At 43.9% G+C, this 18,889-nt stretch overlaps 1 protein-coding gene across 1 annotated transcript in view; it reads right to left on the bottom strand.

Annotated features, from left to right (window-relative positions):
* The window catches only part of KIAA1217, a 797,280-nt gene that overhangs the window by 501,682 nt on the left and 276,709 nt on the right, over positions 1-18,889 (bottom strand). Inside the window, exon 3 of the mRNA XM_084782818.1 lies at positions 5,119-5,257. The gene's annotated coding sequence lies outside the window, so the exon portion shown is untranslated. The remainder of the gene's footprint in view (positions 1-5,118; positions 5,258-18,889) is intronic.

The following is an 18,889-nucleotide window of genomic DNA, read 5'->3' as shown; positions in this document are numbered from 1 at the left end:
TTGGGCTGTATATAGTCTGTCTTGTCTCTGTCTGTCTCTCTTCCTTTCCCCTCCCCTCCCTCCCTCCCTCCCTCTCTTCTTCTTCTTCTTCTTCTTCTTCTTCTTCTTCTTCTTCTTCTTCTTCTTCTTCTTCTTCTTCTTCTTCTTCTTCTTCTCTCTCTCTCTCTCTCTCTCTCTCTCTCTCTCTCTCTCTCTCTCTCTCTCTCTCTCTCTCCATGTAGCCCTGACTGTCCTGGAACTTGCTTTATAGATCAGGCTGGCCTGAAACTCACAGAGATCTGTCTGCCTTTGCCTCCCGAGTGCTGTGCTACTACTGCTCAGCTTTTTTTCCCACAAGACTTTAAAATCCATGCTTCTAACTCCTCCAAGACAGAGGATCCTGAAATATTCTCAGAGAGACAACATAATTCATTCACCAAGGACTCACGGCAGAGTGTGACTGGCACACCTGTCTGTGTGAGATCATGAAATGGAAATGAGCTTTCAATGTGGTTTTCAGGTTGACTTTTGTTTCTGTTAAATGTTATATCTTCCTTCCGTTCTTTTTTAACTCTTTGGATAAGTTAAATGTCAGCGTCAATTCCCCCTGAACCTGGGAGTATACCATTGGATACTTGAGGAAAGAAAACCTACAGGAAACATGTTATTGGCTGGCTGGCTGGCTGGGTAAGAAAAGCTTTTGCTTTGTAGCTGTAAGTCGGCCACAACTATTCTCTCACATGAGTTTCACTCACATCGTTTAATGAACAAAACCACCCAGACTGACAATCTGATACAACAACCAAGTAGCAAGCACCGACCATCAGAACGACACCATCAAGAGGTGAAGAAGGGCAGAGCACCAGGGAGTGATGGGAACAGGCCTTAGCACAGAACCAACTGTGCTTGCATCTCTTTTGCTTCAACAGACACCTTACACCTTATTTGAATCCCATTTCCACAGTGCTAACGCATGGAAACAACAGTGCTCCCAGCAGTCTGTCCCTTTAAGGCATCCCATGTAGGACATGCTTTGTTGAAGACAAATTTCCAGATGAAAACACCCTCCTAACATTCCAGAGGTCTCATATATTGCATGAAGTCATGCATATAAGGGCAACACTCTAATTTTAGGCTTTGTTACTCTTCTCTACCTGGCTCCGTACCTTTGCCAAATGGCTTAGCTTACTAGAGGCCATCTTTCTCAGCTTCAGACCAGATTCTAATTGCACTGGAAATTACAGTCCCTCATGAAGTGAATGGTCCTAGAGCCCTCTGGGCTATACTTTTAAGAAGTGGCTCCCTAATACTTCATTATTTCCGCATCTGAATCCTACCTATTGGTCAGTCAGCACTTCCCACGTTTCTTGCCCATCACCACTCGGAGTTGTCACCCCTGCGAGAGAATTCGGGGGTGGTAGATCCCTTGTGAACACAATAACCAGTCCAGGGCCAGGAAAATCCTCCAGGCACCGGAGAAGGAAAGAAGTTAGCAAAGTGCAAGCGGTTTTTAAAGATTCTATTGCTTTTCAGCAAATGTGTTTTCTTCCTGTCACGGAGCTGAGAACATATGCGGCACCTGGCAGAGGATGTCTGCGAAGCCTAAAGTCAGGAGAGGGGAAGGCTGACTCACAGTTTCTTACACTGCATGTGTGAAATCTTTCAAGAAAATCTGGAGGCGGAAGATCCACAGGATTTTGATGACGCTCTCAATTGCTATTAAATCAGTATTTAAAAGAGAACCTACTGGCTCTCTGCTTCTATTTCTGACCTTTGCAAGCTGGGAAAAAAAAAGAAAAAAGAAAAAGAAAGAAAGAGAAGAAAGAAAGAAAGAAAGAAAGAAAGAAAGAAAGAAGCAACATGAAGGATGGTAAGTGTCCAAACAAGATAACATTTTTTTAGGTTGCTATGGTTTTCTGATCACATTAAACATTTGATCTCATTCATCTTTTGTATTCAAGTTTTACCTGCCACAAGGACAAAAGCTCCGGGGATCACACAGTCATTGGCATTGGCTCTCATCACTGAGTTCTTTACACTGCAGTGGTTGCTATCTTTGAAAGGCTCATATCATTCAGATTTTTATTAAAATGAAGTTACAGTAAGGGATGGGGGAACCAAAACATGATTCTCATTAAAATAATGCATTTCAGGAAATATGTTATTTTGGCTGCCACTGCCAAGCATGTGGCAAGTGTCACTCAGAAGTCTGGTTTCTAAGGCCATGCAAAGAACTCAAGATGAGACCTACTTGTGTCCTGTGCTGTATGAGTCCCAAGGTTGCCACAAGAACAGGTCACCCACACGGACAGACATGTTTGGGGTTTTGAGGCTTCTCTCAATGAAAGAATTTTACACGCGTTATGCAAGTAAGGGTCCCGTCAGAGATAATAGATTTGTCAAGCATTTACCTTAACAAGCTTTCCTTATTTTAATTTAAAATTTTATTTTATGTGCATGAATGTTTTGCGTGAATGCATGTCTGTGCCCACAGAAGGCAGAAGAGGGCATCAGATTCCTTAGGACTGGAGTGATAGATGTTTACGAGTTGCCAAATGGGTGCTGGGAGTCGAACACGGGTCCTCTGGAATAGTAGCCAGTGCTTTTAACCACAAGCCATCTCTCCAGCTCCCTTAACATGGTTTCTTTTTCACACAGTTTAGGACATTTTGCACTTAGAGAACCTGCCTGTGGTATGAAACAGTTCTACAAGCCACAGCATGCTCCTGTGACACTGTGCAGTGAGAAGCCAGGCATCCTGGACTTGGGACCATCAAGTCTAGCTTGACTCACAGCAGTAATAGATTTCATTGATGCTCAAAAGCTCAGAAGAGGCTTCCATCAGCTTCCATAGTGCCAGCCAGAAACTGCAGCAGAAGCCAGAAGTACCACACACAGGCTAAGGGGTAGTCGGATGCACTCTGATCCAGAGCTCTGGTTAAATGCTGGACTTTCCATTTAATAATAGCGTGACCTTGAGTCAAGCACTTGAACTGTGCAGAGCACATAGTCCTATGTGTAAGACATGGCTAACAACAAACTCCCCTTGTGCACAACTGTGAGGATTAAAGACGTCACGGGGCTGTGTGGCATGTGGCACACAGCAGACAGGACATAGAGAGCAGCTATTATTTTGTGTGTTGTGATTATCTACAATCCTGAGAATTGAAACATACTTCCTCCCCTTCAAATTCCAGCAAACTAGTTCAAAGCTTGTTTTCCAAATACCTTATCTAGTTTGGGTTAAAAAAAAAAAAACCCAACAACTGTGGCTATGTTCTGCTCTGCTCATCAAAGGCTGCCTCTAATGCCGACCCAACGGTGAGTAAATTACACAGGTTACTCCTCTTCCACCTCCAGCTAGTCTTAAATCACATTCCATGTGGTAATGGGTCAGTTTCTTTACTTCCTCTCTCCTTCCTACCACATTCCATACCCCAAAAGATGCCAGTTTTCAGTTGCCTTTGAAAGTGAGTTTTCATCTGTATTAAAAAGAAAAAAAAGTCCTTTAAAGTAAGTGTTAAGTTCTTTGAGCGCCCTCCAACCCCAACCATCAGCGAACAGTCACCAGAGAGTTATTGGTGCCTTCGCCAGAATCCTCCCACAGAGAACAGGGCCTTTGTAATGAGCAGCACATCCAGAAACGGTTGACTCTTTGATCTTTGATACTTGTACAACTCGAAAGAGAAAGGCATTCCAGTCCCAACCACACACAGCGAGGGACACAAGTTATTTATGGATGCCCTCGACTCTGAGCTTAGCCTGGCTCTTTAAAGACTCAAATACACACATCACTTTGACTAGCTAAATTGCTCCCACCCCTTGCAGTTGTGTCTAATAGGGAGGGAGGGGGAGGGAGGGCATGGACGTCTGGTCTTTGGCTTCTCCCTGGGGTGAGAAAGGTAGCTTGGCAGAGGCGGTCACAACAATATTTATAAAGACAGTAGAAAATAGAGTCCATATGTGTACAAAGGGAAATCAGAGTAAATCATCAGGGTGAAGACGCCTCTTGACTCCATGGCTGAGGTCTGGCGGCTTCTGGTGGAGTGAACAGAACCAGCCTTTCCAGGCTTTAGTACACAGACTCTGGTGTTCACGTGTGGCCTTCTGATCCAGTCTGCCAGGCCTGGAGCTTCACGGATGAGCCAAAGCCTGACTCTGGTTCCCTCAGCTCAGACACTGTTCTGTATGCCTGCTTGATTGCGCCGGGAACTTTGTGTCTCAGAGCTAGTACTGACCCGGAAGCTGTAAGTTCTTGCTTCCGCAGTTGCAGGGCAGGTCAATAGCTTCCTACCACTGATTCTCAAAGCTGTGGGAATCTTGCCTCTGAGCTGGTGGTATTCTTTTGGGATGTTTGGGAGGCTTTAGGGGGTAGGGCCTGTCTAGAGGAAATGGGTCACAGGAGCCAAGTTGTTTGGGAAGTCTTATCCCTGGCTCTTTCCTGCTTTTCCCTGCTTGCTCTCCACCGTGAAGTGAAGAGGTGTCTTTTGTCATATATCCTGATGCCATGACGCTCTACAAGTGCACGTGACCAGGGAATTAACCCTGTGAAACTGTATGCCCAAATAAACCCTTACTCCTTTAAGTTGTTCTCTCGGGGACTTGGGGCACCGCTATGCAAAAATAATTAAGATAAATTAAGATAAACCAAGAACCAAGTTAAATAAAAATAGCACCATAGTAAGATCTGTTTCTCTTTGCTAACTTTCTCTGGGTCCAATATATTGAACAGTTGGGTTTATGGTGAAAACTCAAGTTGAATGAATCCGGCTATAGCTGGTACCTCACTAGGCCATTTCTGATCTAGATATGCAAGGCCATCCATGCACATAAAGACAAAGAAAACACGGTCTTTGAGTCTTTTCTTATTCTGTGGAGTTTACCGTGGCATCAAGCCAGAGTCTGAACACAGAGACAGGCTTATCAACGTCAATGAACATAATACACATGCTGGGAAACAGCACATCTGCTCATACCACTGTCTGCAAGACCAATAAATAACAGATAGGCTGCGTGGGTCAGCTCAAACATTTTGCTCCCAGGGCTCAGGGAGGAATTACAGAAGCCATACTCTACAAGTATAGCTTCACCGCATAATTCATTCACTCTCTCATGCCTCAGTAAAAAGTCAGGACTTACCTAAGAAGACAATTGGGTGGAGGAGGAACCGACAGATAAGTAGTGTAACCCTTTGAGGGTGACTTTCAGGAGCTCTGGGCTGTGGTCCTCCCTTTGTCTCTGGGGTACAGTATAGTCAGCTACAAACTTAGGATTCCATCTGTAAAATACAAACAATAGTGCAACTTTTTACCCTGTCACTGCTTCGGGAATAGCTGAGTTTCAGACTGGCTCAAAGAGGAGGAGCAATGAACTAAATGCTGATATGTAGAATAGGACGTAGTGAAATGACACACAGACCTCCACGCAGCTAGTCAGCCTCAGTGCTCTTAATCGGTAGTTTTCCATCGCTTGTTTTTTAACCAAAACATGAGCTGGATACCACAAGGCGAGGCAAACACATTAAATTAGACCAACCATGAAAATAACAGCAGGCTTCTGTAGCTGAGGGCAAGAGGAAATGAGAAAAGGCTGGTTGGGAATTCGGAAGGTCAGAGAGAAGCTGATTTCCCAGCATACAGAGACAGTGGGGAATGATATAAGGTTGTGGACAGATTCAGAGGCTGGACCAGCACGAAGAATTCAGCCTAAACAGAATTGTCCAGGCTGAACCATGTTAAAATTATGGCCGAGGACAACAGGCACATCTGGGTAGGGAGGATCTTGGGTCACTGACATAGCCCCAGAAAACTGAAGCTGACATTCCGTTCTACCCCTAGCATCAGTAACCTCCATGTGACTGCAAGCTGGGGGATTTAGCGGATGGCGGCAAACCTGGTGCACACAGAACCAGCCAGCTGTGCAGAAGAGCAGTGTTTCCCCCAGGGGAATCTGTTGCTATAAATCCCGCTTAGGATCCAGAATAACACATTTCAAGTGGAAAGAAATGGTGGATGAGCATATGAAAGAGGCCATTGACCACAATTTAAAATACATTGTGGAACACCATTGGAGTTTGACTGGAGCTTCCAAAACATAGGCTAGCCCATGGGAGTCATATTAATTGTGCTGAGTTCAGTTTATTATTAATTTAAACACTTAATTCAGATTTAATTTTTTTAAAAAGTACGACACTGGAGTCAAAATGGTCCACTGTATACTAGTTTAGGTAGCCAGGAGAGAGGAATGGTCCAGGTGCCAGGAAGCCTGAGGTCTGTGTCTCTGAGCCACTTAGGTCAGACTTTAGCTTCATTACCAATAAAGTAAAGCACAGAGTTGCTGGAGCGTGAAGAATAAACCACTCAGCTTTGCCAGACCACTCAAGCTTCTACTGTGGTTTCCAGGACCACTTCGTCTTCAGATTATATACATTTTCTTTGTACCTTGTTTGTTTTTTAATATCTACCTTTCCTTTTTAGGATATTTTAATTTATTCTTTGAGAATTTCTTATGTATAAACAATGTATTTTGACCAGATCCGCTCCTAATGCTTTGTTTTGTGCATTCTTACCTAATTTGAGTCTTTTTTTTTTTTTTTTTTTTTTTGGCTTAAATGAGCCAGTTTTCCTTAGTGTAAGAAAATACCCGAGACAATCAACTTACGAAGTGGAAAGGTTTCTATTGGCTTATGGTTTCAATTTATGGCTGCTTGCTTTGGGCTTGTGGTAGCATTGCATGGCATCATGGGAGAGCTTGTTAGCTTCACACAGCCAGGAAATATGGGGGAAAGAAAGGAGGGAGCTAAGGTCCCCAACAAGGGAATTCCTTGTCCCAAATATTTAGCTTCTCACCACCTCTCAACAGTGCTATTGGCTAGGGACCAGCATCCAATATGTGGGCCTTTGGAGGACACTCCAGATCCAAGATACAGTAGAATCTAGATTCAACAAATTATATTCTTGGTGTGTCCTGGACCTAGGAAGTGAACCCAAGTTGATCAGGTTTCAGATTCTGACATCTTTCAATTTACATGTCTGTGTCATTAAGTGATGCTTAATAAAATATTTAAAACAGCTATTTGCTTCAAATTAGTACTGGAATAATACTAATCTATTGCTTGAGTATCTTTGTAGTAAAATTCTTAAGGGTCAAATCTGGGGGGTAGGAAATTGAAAATTACACACCAAGGGCTCAGTGTGCAGAGCACTTTCTATGCAATCGTGAGGATCTGGGCTCAGACCCCCTAGAGCCTACATAAAGGAGGGCAAGTCTGTAATCCTGGTGCTCCCATAATGAGATGGGAGACAGAGATAGGAGATTCTCTGGAAGCTTATGGGCCAGCTAATATTATATGCAGCACACTTCATGCAGGCAAAACATCAATGAATATAAAACCAAACCAAACCGATAAGACAGTGACTACCTGACTTGCCAGCATTCTGCCTACCCCCATCCTTGCTGTAAGGAATGTCAGGATCACTTTGCAGCTGAGCCTGCTGAACTCATGGAGATTAAAGACATTGCTCAAAGTCACACCGGAAGTGGCAAAGCCTGATCTCAAATCCACACCTTCCTATAGTAGTCTCTCAGCAGCTTACTGTGTGCTAATGTTGGCAATAGTTAGAAATTACGTGAAATTTATTGCTGGAGGCAAATAGCCCTAGGCTATTCCTACACCTTTCTTCTTCCTTAACTTTTGCCACCAGCCCTGTCTGTGCGTTTCCACCTCCCATGATTCCATGCGAGGTTCTAGATTGCGCCGATTCCACAGCTCACAGCTCCCCATGCTTTTTCACCAGATTGGCTCAATTCTATTCTGTTCTGAACACTGGCGCTAGAGTTAGTTTTCTCCCCCTCGATGCTAGCTCCTCTTTGCTCCACTTGCCTAGACCGCTGTATGCAAGAGAGAGAAGAGCGATGCGAAATGTAACTCGTGAGAAAGCGGATAAATTGTGTGTGTGCTCGGCGAGCACTGTGAAACAGGACAGGGAAATGCATGCCTTAATTATTTGCTCGTTACTGCGGCCTATTGGGAAGTAATTAATAATAATAATCCATTGCTTAATTATCTTTATAATACAACTCTGTAAGTTAATTCTGGAATTTAGGCTCATTGGGACACAGAAATGAAAAGCACAGTAACTTCACAATACACTTTTGTTCCTTTTACACACACAGGGTGACTTTGGTTATATTCCTGAAAACCGCCGAGTGGAGGCCTACCAATGCCTATGTTAGAGTGAGTGACTAGTGTGCAATCGGTCTGCAGTTGTTTAAAAAAGGAGCTTGTGGAAAGTACTTGGTTCAAACCAGAAAAAAAAAAACAAAAAACTTTTCTTTCAATAAAATTAAAGGGCCCTGAGTTAGTTTGAATATTGTTATTCAGTTTATGAGATTGCGAAAGAGAAAGTTGATACATAGTAACTAGTCAGCGGAACTCCAAAGTATTACCAAACCAGTCGACCTTGAAATAAAAGGACTATGCACCTACCAAGTGTAAATTAATATTTTTTATTGCAAATTACTGTATTAGCAGAATTACTGAAATATCCTGTGATTCAGAGTGACAAGCCAGCCATCAGAGGGTTATCCCATGACAGCATAATCTTTATGGGAGAAGCAATTGTTAAATTGAGCTTTAAAAATTATATTAGTGTGTGTTAATTATACACCTAATGGGATTCATAATGTATTCATTCAAGTATCTCACATATTTGGGCCATCCATTACCCTCTTTCCCCCTCTTTTCCGTCCACTACTCCCCTTCTTTTCTCAAATATTTGCATTTCTACATTCTTATCACACACATATCTGATGGTCTCTACTTTCATCCATTGTCTTGAAAATGACATGATTTCATTCATCTGTATGACTGGAGAAAACTCTATCCTGAGCATAGGCAATAGTCCCTGTATTCTATGCATCCACTGATGGACATCTAAGTCCACCTTTTTTTATAACATACTCTTTCTTGATCCTGGCAGCTGATCCAACTTTCTCCTTTGAGAAATATAACCTTGTTCCACAAACTAGATAGAAATAAAAGAACAAGACACAAGAGTTTTCCCAAGTATGAAATACTGAATACTGTTCAGAGTAGTAGAAAAGCTGTCTAAGGTTTAGGTGTGGGTAGCCTCCCAGCTTGGAGGATTAAGAGTTCAAGATCATCCTCAGGTACACAGTGAGTTTGAGGCCAGCCTTGAGCTCATGAGACATTATTTCAGAAAAGCAAATCAACCAAGCAAACACAACCATCCACTCGAATTATTGAAAGAACATAAAAATGAGAGGATTTAAAAACAAAGTTCCTACTAAATAAATCACTTTAGGCTTTTGCTTGTTATTGCTGGTTTGATGCAGGCAAAGAGAGTGCCCAGAACTAGCAGTGTTGGAGGCCCCCCTCCATGTCTAGAGTATCAGGTTGGTCTACTAGGGAGGGCTGGAGCTACAAGATCACTTCCTGTCTAGGAGAGGGGCACACTCTCTTTGTTGGTTCAGTAGTGTGACCCAGTGGCAGAGGTGGTGCAGTCTAGTATAGCATGTAACTTAGATCTGGTCTGTGCTGAGTTCCAGGGACAAGAGACATTAACCAACAGAACCAACCAATCTGGGCCCAGGGGCTGCTGCAGAGACTGATGCGCCAACCAAGGACCATGCATGGAGAGGACCTAGACTCCCTGCTCAGAGGCAGTCGATAGGCAGCTCAGTCTCCGTGTGGGTTCCCTTAATACAGGGAGCAGGGGCTGTTTCCGACATGGACTCTGTTGCATGCTCCTTGATCACTTCCCCCTGGCATGGAGACCTTGACAGGCCACAGAGGAAGAGGATGCAGGCAGTCCTGGTGAGACTAGATAGGCTGGGGTCAGATGGCAGAGGCTGAGGACGTCCCCTTCCTAAGACTGGGTGGGGAGGAGAGGGAGGGAGGGTGGGACTGAAAGGACGGGAGGGAGGGGGCTACAATCAGGATGTAAAATGAATTAAAAAATAATACATTAAAAAAAGAATGAAGTGGGAAAAAATATGAGTGAATATGAGACCAACTCAAGGCTATTAGAAGGAGCATTGAGGACCATAGAGATAAAGGCTAAAATCCCAAATTTGCTCATATCTGTGTCTCCCATCATGCAGAAATTAATGTTCACACCTTTGAAAGGACCATGAAAGACCCTTCATTTATATTTTTGGCTTGCTCAGCAGACTCTCCATCTTAAATGTGCTGTGTCTTAAAAAAAATCTCTACATAGCTTTGTGGGGGTCTCAGAGCAGCAGGTTTTCTTCTGCAAGACCCACATGCAATTCCTCCTTCCTGAAAACCAGTGGAATGCAATGACTAAGAGTGTCTGGCTGTGACAACTAGGTTTGAATTTAGATAGCGTCTGTCTGAGCTAACTTTAGCTGTCAACATGACACAGCAGAGAGTCATCAAAGAGAAGCTCAGCTGGGTGTTTCCTGGATCAGCTTGGTCTAGGGCCATGTCTGTGTGAGGTTGTCTTGATGTGGCAGGTCCCAGTCCACCGTGGCTAGCAACATCTCTAGGAATAGAGCTCTAGACCATGTAAGAAAGCTGGCAGAGCACTGGCCAGTGAGCACGCCAGAAAGGAGGCAGCTACGCTTCGTGGCTCTTGCTCCCCTCAGTGATGGACTCTTACCTGGAAGTGTGCCTGAGGCAAGCCCTTTCCTCCCCCCTAAGTTGTTGTTGGTCAGAGTGTGTTATCATCACAGCAACAGAGTGATCTTAGAACATCACCCTACATAGGTCAACTCATGTTTCTTACATCCAGGAGCTTTTCTCCAGGGCGAACCCAGCTTTCACCCTGTTCCTCAGGACCCTGGTATTTAGAGTACCACTTTATCCATGGCAGGTCTGAGCAAACCAGCTGACCACCCAGATTCAGATTCAGTTTCCTTATCTGCAAAGTGGAACTGATAATGATGGCCTTACCAATGCCCCTTTGCTGTTTAATACATGCTCACTGACTAAATATTTGTGACCTGCGTGGTAAACCGTTCATCACATGGCAATGAATCTAAACGTCCGACTCATGTCACTTACAGTATATGTTTCCCAAAGCTCGTACTTTCTATTTGACTCCTCCACTAGAATATGAGCTCTTTTGGTGAAGAGCTGCATTTTAGTCACATATTTTTTCCATACCAAAAGCAGAAGCTGTTATATAGTTACACCATCCATTCAACAAAAACCCATTGAATGACTTTTGCCTCTCAGACATTATTAGTCTAAGCATGCCAGACATGTAAATGGATAGGGGTCCAAGAAGATAACATCAGCTTAAAAGTATTGTAACTCCATTTGTTACAGAAAGATGACTGGTAATGATTACATTCAATCTACTAACCTATATTGTTTCAGTTATAAATAAGGTAAGGTTTTAATTAAAATATTTTTACCTTGACAGTAAAAGCAATGACGTGTTATAGTCTTCTGGCGTTTGAGAGTTTGAGAGCCACAGGATACTACATAGCATAGGGACTGTGCTGACTAGTTAGTATTATCAACTTGATACAACCTACAGTCACGTGGAAAGAAGGAACCTCGATGGAGGAGCTGCCCAGATGAGAATGGCTTGTGGTCATCTCTGTGAGAGATTGTCTTCATTGATAATTGATAATTGATGGGGGAAGGCCCAGCCCACTATGGGTGGCACCATCCCTAGGTGGTTCTGGGCTGAGCAGAGCCTGTGAGCAAGCCAGCAAGCCAGCATCCCTCTCTGGCTTCTGCTTTTGTCTTTATTCAATGATGGACTGTGAACAAGAAGTATAAGTCAAATAAATCCCTTTGTCTTCAAGTTGCTTTTGCTTATTTTTTTTTTATCACATCAACAGAAAGCTAACTAGAACAGTCACTGACCTGCCATTGCAGTCCCTGACATGTGTTCACTGCTTACCAGTATATGAGATGGTTAGTACTAATTGTCAGCTTGACAAAGTCTAGAACCACCTGGGAAACAGGTCTCTGAATACTCCTTGGGGGAATATGTTGATTATGTTAATTAAGTAGGGAGACCTACCCACTGGGAATGGTACGGGCTCTTGGTCCTAGACTGGGATCCTGAACTGTGTAAATGGAGAAAGGAAACTGGGCAGCAGGATACTTTTAGTGCTCTCTTCTTCTGACTGAGGACATAGTGGAACCAGGGGCTTTAAGCTCCTGCTGCCTTGACCTGCCTGGTATGACTGACTGTTTCCGGAACTGGGAACAAAGTAAACCCCTCTCCCTTAAGTTGCTTTTGTCGGATCATTTATCTCAGCAACGGGAAAAATAACTAAGATGTGCTTTCACTGAACCGAGTCTTAACAATGCAAAACACTAGAGATTATCAGACGCTGTTAACCATGCTTACAGCAATGCTGTCGGCTCTGCAGTAGTCTTAACAAGTCAACAGAACGCACATGGATTTTCATTACCACAGTATGTTAATATTTCCCACCTGAATACGGAGGTGGATCCACCACTCAAAATTACCTTCCACTAATGGGAAATGCTCTCCCTTGTAGTGAGACACCTACTAGAGCCTCCCCCAGGCTAAATAAGCTGAAAGGGTACAACTCTTTGTCCCACATGGCTGCTCAGCTTCTTTTGTGAGCAGCGTTCAGGTAGCTAACTTGGCTCTACTCTAATTACCAAAGGAAGGAATGATGCCAAGACAGTGGGCGACTGAGTGGTGGCAATAACGACGTGAGAGTGTCTTGTAGTGATGGGCAGCAGGAGAAAGTGCTCTGCCCATACTGTAACTGCTCTTTCATTGTCACAGGCAATCTAGTTCTTTGGGTTGCCCAAGGCCACCTTCAGTTGTGGGCAGTCTGTGAGCTCACAGTCTCCTAGGCCAAGCCAGCATCTCTTTCTCAAAATTAGGACCACTCCCTGGGCCAAACATACAGCTCCCGCCCTGCTCTCTGAGTCTTCCCATAGAAACTAAGCAGCAGACTGCACGCGTCATTCCCCATAAAGGACACACGCCACCGTGCATCCCACTCTTCTGCATCCTCCCCCTATGATGCGATGCAGTGCTTTTTTTCTCAATCGGCTCAGCATTTGTGGGCAGGAAGAATGAATGGCTATTTTAGTGAAGGTGCTAGTCTCAAAAATAGGAACCTAAGACTATCCCAAGGAAAGATGTTTAGTTTGGAATCTTTAAAAACTGTATCTAAATATACTAGTGTACTGTAACTCTCTCATTGCCTCCCAATCTGCTTAGAAACATTTCCAGGGCTTAAACAAAGAACCATAGCAAAAATTCAGCTCTGGAACTTACACTCAGCTTCCAGTTGCTTAAGAAAAATAGTTAACCTTTCTCCCTTAGAACCATGCTTCTGTCTTTGATCACATAATGCAAGTATTTTCAATGCTGTGCAAACCCCCCTCCTTGCAGCTCTTGGTTGGTCCACATATGAAAGGTAAAAAGGTGGCTGAGACCTTCTGAATGTGCCAGGCACTGTTAATTTGTCTGCCCTTCCCCCCCTCCCCCGTTACTTACAATTCAATCCAGAACAGAGCATCCTAGGAAGCCAGATAGTGTGTAACTGTCCAACGTGGTCGAAGGACCAGAGAGTGTGAGGAAATCCCTGAAGATTTATCCCAAGGCACGGCTTTCTCCTTCACTAGGTCTCACACCTTGTCTACAGCGTAGAGAATCACTCCAGGAACTGATAGCATTGTCGCCATCAGCATCAGCCTTCCACAGGCCCGCATTGGCGCTGGGCCCCAGAGAGAGGCAGGGGGACACAGGGGGCTCTCAAAACGGATTCTTTGGGGGGGGGGTAACACATACATGGACATAGATGCCCAAGATTTATTTTAAAGACCAGATAATATCCTGAGGTTTTCTGTACCAGCATTTTATTCTACTGAATTATATTTTGAGAAATAAAGATAATTCAGAGATAGGGTCAGGCCATAAAGTATACAAAAGCTAGATAGATCACAAGAACATAAAAATTCCAGGGGAAGACCCTGTCTGAAGGCTTGGCTATGCAGAAGTTCTGCCTCTTTTTGTCCATTTCCTCTTTTCTTTCCTTTTTTTTTTTTTTTTTTTTTTTTGAGACAGGGTTTCTCTGTGCAGCCTTGGCTATCCTGCACTCACTTTGTAGACCAGGCTGGCCTTGAACTCACAGTGATCTGCCTGGCTCTGCCTCCCATGTTCCGCCACCACGCCTGGTTCCTCTTTTCTTTTAAAATGAAAGTGAATTTATTCATGTTTGAAACAGAAAAAGGAAAATGGAAGATATAATAGACATCATTAAAATGACATTCTAGGCGGTGCTGGCATCGACAGGTTTCAGAATATGGGCAGAGAAGCTGGTTTCAGAAAAGAAAAGGACCCTGTTCCCTTTACTTCCGGCTTCGGGGAGCAATGAAGACCAACATCAGCACCCCCAAGTACGGAAGCACTCCAGCTGTGAGTCCAGCACTGCTTTCCCCATATCCCTTACTCCTGGGAGTGTAAAGGTTGAAAGAGAAAGCGGGCCTCCAAAACACGACCCTTGGGGGAAGGTACATGGCTGTTGACAGCCAAAGCTTCGCTTCCTTCTGTAAGCCGACAGTCAAGAGCTTGAAACTGCTAAGTCTGTGTATCCGGAATTCAGTATAAAATATATACATGGATTCCATTGAGGAAAAAAGATGGTCTCATTTAGCAAATGTCCCCCTGCAGCCCCCCAGTCTATGCCTTTCCTGTCACTACCTACCACAGGTGAGTTTTTGCAATAAAAGTGAACTCCCACAACAAATTAATTACATGGAAAAGCAACCTGCATTTCATTCCAGATTTCACAGTTGTTATTTTTTTCCCCCATCAGATATGAGTTATCCAAAGTAACTAGAAGAAATGATTAGTAAAGTTCTTCATTGAGTATGGGTCCAAACCAACAGATAAAGCTATTGGAAGTAGGTTTAATCCTGGGCTTTCTTTTGAGTTGTAATCTTTCTTTTCTCTTCACAATGGGCTTTTGGGGATTTGTGGTACTCTGGGGGAATATACACTTTCTTCAAAAATAGCCCTGGGTTCTTTTTGTCCATTTTTCTTTTCACAGTAGAACTTTGTAATTGGGTAGGATCTTCAGACACGGCTGCTTCACCTGCAGGGGTTTGGAAAGGACAAACTAATGAAAGCCTAGGCACAGATCATCCGTGGGCAATATGGGGTCACTGCTGCAAAAGTTTTGCTCACTGAGTCCTCCTGCTTTGTAGTTCTCAGGAGTAACAGGGGGCTTCTGAGGAGCAACTGGGGTTTTCATGCATTTGCACCAATCCTTGCTGTCTTCACATCTGAAAACACTGTGGATGCTTAGGAGTGAGTGAGGACACAATTCATGCATGGAAAGTACCTTTTCCCATGTGATCTACTTCAGTTTAGCTGAAACACTATGTTGTAATGTTAATGTAGTAGCTCAGTCCCTCCGCTTTCTGGGCATTCAGGCTTGGGGAAAACCTGACTGCTAGGCACAACAAATATCAAAGTTAAAATTCAGGTTTACAAGCTGGGCAGTGGTGGTGCACTTCTTTAAATCACAGCACTCGGGAGGTAGAGGCAGGTGGATCTCTGTGAGTTTGAGGCCAGCCTGGTCTACAGAGAGAGTTCCAGGACAACCAGGGTTATACAGAGAAATCTTGTCTAAAAAAAAACCAAAGCCAAAATAAATAAATAAAATTTAAAAATAAAAAAAAAATCATGTTTACAGAGTTCTATTCTTAAAATATATATTTTTTGTTGGCATAAGTACAAGTATGTAGTATCTATGCATGTATGCATGTGTGCACAGAGGGTCCTAGAGGTTATCTGCTGTGCATACTACCCATGGAGACAAGGGTCCCTTGCTCTGGGCATCCCACTGCTGCCTCCCACGGGCTGGGAGGACAGGTAGGCTGCCAGGCCCTTGTAGGGAGCCAAACTGGTCATCATGTCTGCACAGCAGATGCTGTATCTGCTAATTCATCTAAGAGTTTAGCCCAACCCCTAAGAGTTAGCCCAGGCTTGCCTCAAATTTGTGATCCCCCTGCCTCTGTTCTTCAGTACAGTCTACCAGCATGTGCCTCCACAACAAGTCCTATTCTTGAATATGTCAAAATTTTGCCATAAATTGAGATTTAAGATGAATTAGTATCAGTTCCTCTATTTTGAGATTATCTTACGCCATAACCTTATGGTTAATGTGGTTTTTAAAAGACTTTGGCTTTATGTTTAGCAGTTTCATGCAAATCACCAGATGCACCTCCACTGTGATCTAGCAAATGTTTGCTTCGCAGGCTCTCTGCTAGGCACCGTGACAGTTGTTAGTACACATAACAATATAACTTAGCTGGCCAGGAGGGATGGTGCATGGTGCTAACTCCAGCAGACGCGGAGGTGAGGATCTCTGTGAATTCAAGACCAGCCTGGTCTACATAGCAAGCTCCAGGCTGGCCAGGGCAACAGAGTGAGACCCTGCCTCAATAAATAGATAAATACACAAGCAAGTCAGTTCCTGCTTTCCTGCTGTGGTGACTGTAGGTGAACGGTGCTGTCAACATTCTCCTTCACACTGTTTTCTTCCTATGTACTAAATCCAGGTTACCCCTTTTGTCCCTAAGCCCCACACCATCCGCTTGACGGGCTTTCACTGTCCTCTCATCCTGAAGAATACACAATCAAGCTACTTCATCTTTGCTTATAAAATGACTGTGTGTTGAGTTGGTTTAAAGCCAACTAGGGTTGCATGATGTCCTTGGAGGTTCCATAAGTACACAGAAGATGGAGGTGGTCAGAGGGATACGGCGGACTACTGCTCTACAGGACAGGATGCCTGGCGCTCTGCTGGGGTTCAGCATCAGCATTCAATACTCATCAGCATTTGTGAAATTTATTTCTATTTCTTTCATTTGTGACATTCATCCCAGCATCCCAGGGAGATGGTCCATTTTATGGCTTCTATTTCACTCGAGAGAAACGAGAGCTTCGGTGACTTTTACCAAAGTCAATAACAAACCAGGCAGCAGAATTCAAGATTTGCAGATGCCCATCTTGTGTGGAGCTTTACCACATGCTTAGCCTCTCCAAAACACAAGGGCTCTGTTTCTCTGCTCTGCTAACTAGGATGAGGTAGGGTAAGGGTCCATCGCATAAGGAGGCAGCACCTGGTTCGTAACGTGGTGGCATCATTGGATTGCTGTTTCACTCTGAACAATGAACACTCTTCTAGCCTTCTCAGTGTGTCTATCAGTCTTCAGCTGCCCACTCGGGTCTTCCCGCACATAGCCTCCATTTGTGGAATTACCCAGAGGAAATATTATTAAGGGTGTTACAAAAATTCCAGTCTAAGCGACAGTCCTCGTCACTTACTCGAGTTGCCCTGCTATGGTCACGTGCACACAACATGCCACCTCCGGCTGTGATGGCACAGACAGAGAAGAAAACGGACTTGGAAGCTCTCACCCCAAATCCAGAGACCAGGAGAGCATTTGCTTCCCAGAGCTGTGCCAGCTGCAAGATGATTCTGTGGGTTCTCTTTCCTGTCTTTGAAACTGACTAGGTCTTTGCTAGACGGGCTTTCAGGGCACTGACTCCCCACTTACTTCCTAGGGTCTCTGAAGGATTGTATGCTCACAGAACCCTAGAGCTATCTCTGTGCCCTTGCCTCCAAAGACTTGACACATAGTAAGAACTGAACAAAAATCATATGAGTGTCACTCTGTCCCTGCTGCACAGTGCTCTTGGGTATCTTTAAAAATCAATAATACAGATTAGAGGCAGAATTCTGAAAGAAATGGGAAACTGTTTTTTTGTTTTGTTTTGTTTTAAAATTTTTACAGCTTAGGACAGGGGTGCTACATAATTATAAATAACAATCTTGTATTTGCTATCTTAAAATCTGTGAGAAATAACTATTTTAAACAATAAATGAAATTTAAAAAAAGATAAATGAGGGCAGGCTCTCAGTGAAACTGAATTTGGTAATGGTTGAGGAGGAAATCCAAGGTACAATGGACAATGTGGTGTTTCCACATTTACTAACTGCTTCTACAGCTTGGAAGTTCAAATGGTGTCTCTGGGCTTTAATGTGGCTCTCCTGCGAGACAGAAAGGCCTGCCTTGAGGTTTGAATTTTATTTTGGTCAAAACTGAAATGATTAGTGGACACAGCTCCATACTGCCCCCTGGTGGTGTCAGGCTTACCTGTGCTTGGGACCAGCTCTTAAGCGTCAAGCTGGGTTATGAAGTTGGTTTACACCATAGCTTGTGACTGTAGAACTACAAAACTCATTGTCCTCAACACTCAGGTACCCTATTGTTATTTCCCCAGGGCTTGACCCCCTGAGCATCAGGGAAGAGGGCAAATTACTTATAAGAAGGACGTCAAGATTCTAATGCAGTCACCTCCACAGGATCATTGGCCATGGAGTTGCCCTAGGACCTCTGTCAGTACAAGAGAAGTGTTTCCTGCACCTGATGCCCTTGACCCTTTGGCATCTCAAACTCTCGCAGTTCAACACGGTGCTCATAAGAAAAGTCAAAGGTCATTGAGGTCGTGTTTAGCTATAATAACAATGATCTTATGGCTTAGAAGTCAAGAACTGATTTAAGGCTTCCCTCAGCTCTGGTAGGTCAGGAATGCAATGTAGTTATGCCCAGGTTAGACCAAGGGTAACTTACAGCACAAGCATCCTTCGCTGTGCACTTCTGTGTGCACTGTGCAGGGAGAACCAGGACAGCTTTGAATCTCAGGATCATTCCTTGATCCTCCTGAAGCCTCAGAGAGAAAATTCAGAAGACACCTCCCCTCCTCAAAATACAGAAGAGGTGAGTTACGGACCGCCAAACCTGGACGGGGGAGCCTGAAATGCCAGGGTTTCCTACCATTTCCAAAGGCACTGAGCGGTTCTCACTGGGACACGCCTAGATGAATAGAGAAGACTCAGA

This window comes from Acomys minous (assembly GCF_964271855.1).
Source record: "Acomys minous genome assembly, chromosome: 5".
In the NCBI taxonomy this organism is placed as follows: domain Eukaryota; kingdom Metazoa; phylum Chordata; class Mammalia; order Rodentia; family Muridae; genus Acomys; species Acomys minous.
This window is presented reverse-complemented; position numbering and strand designations above follow the sequence as displayed.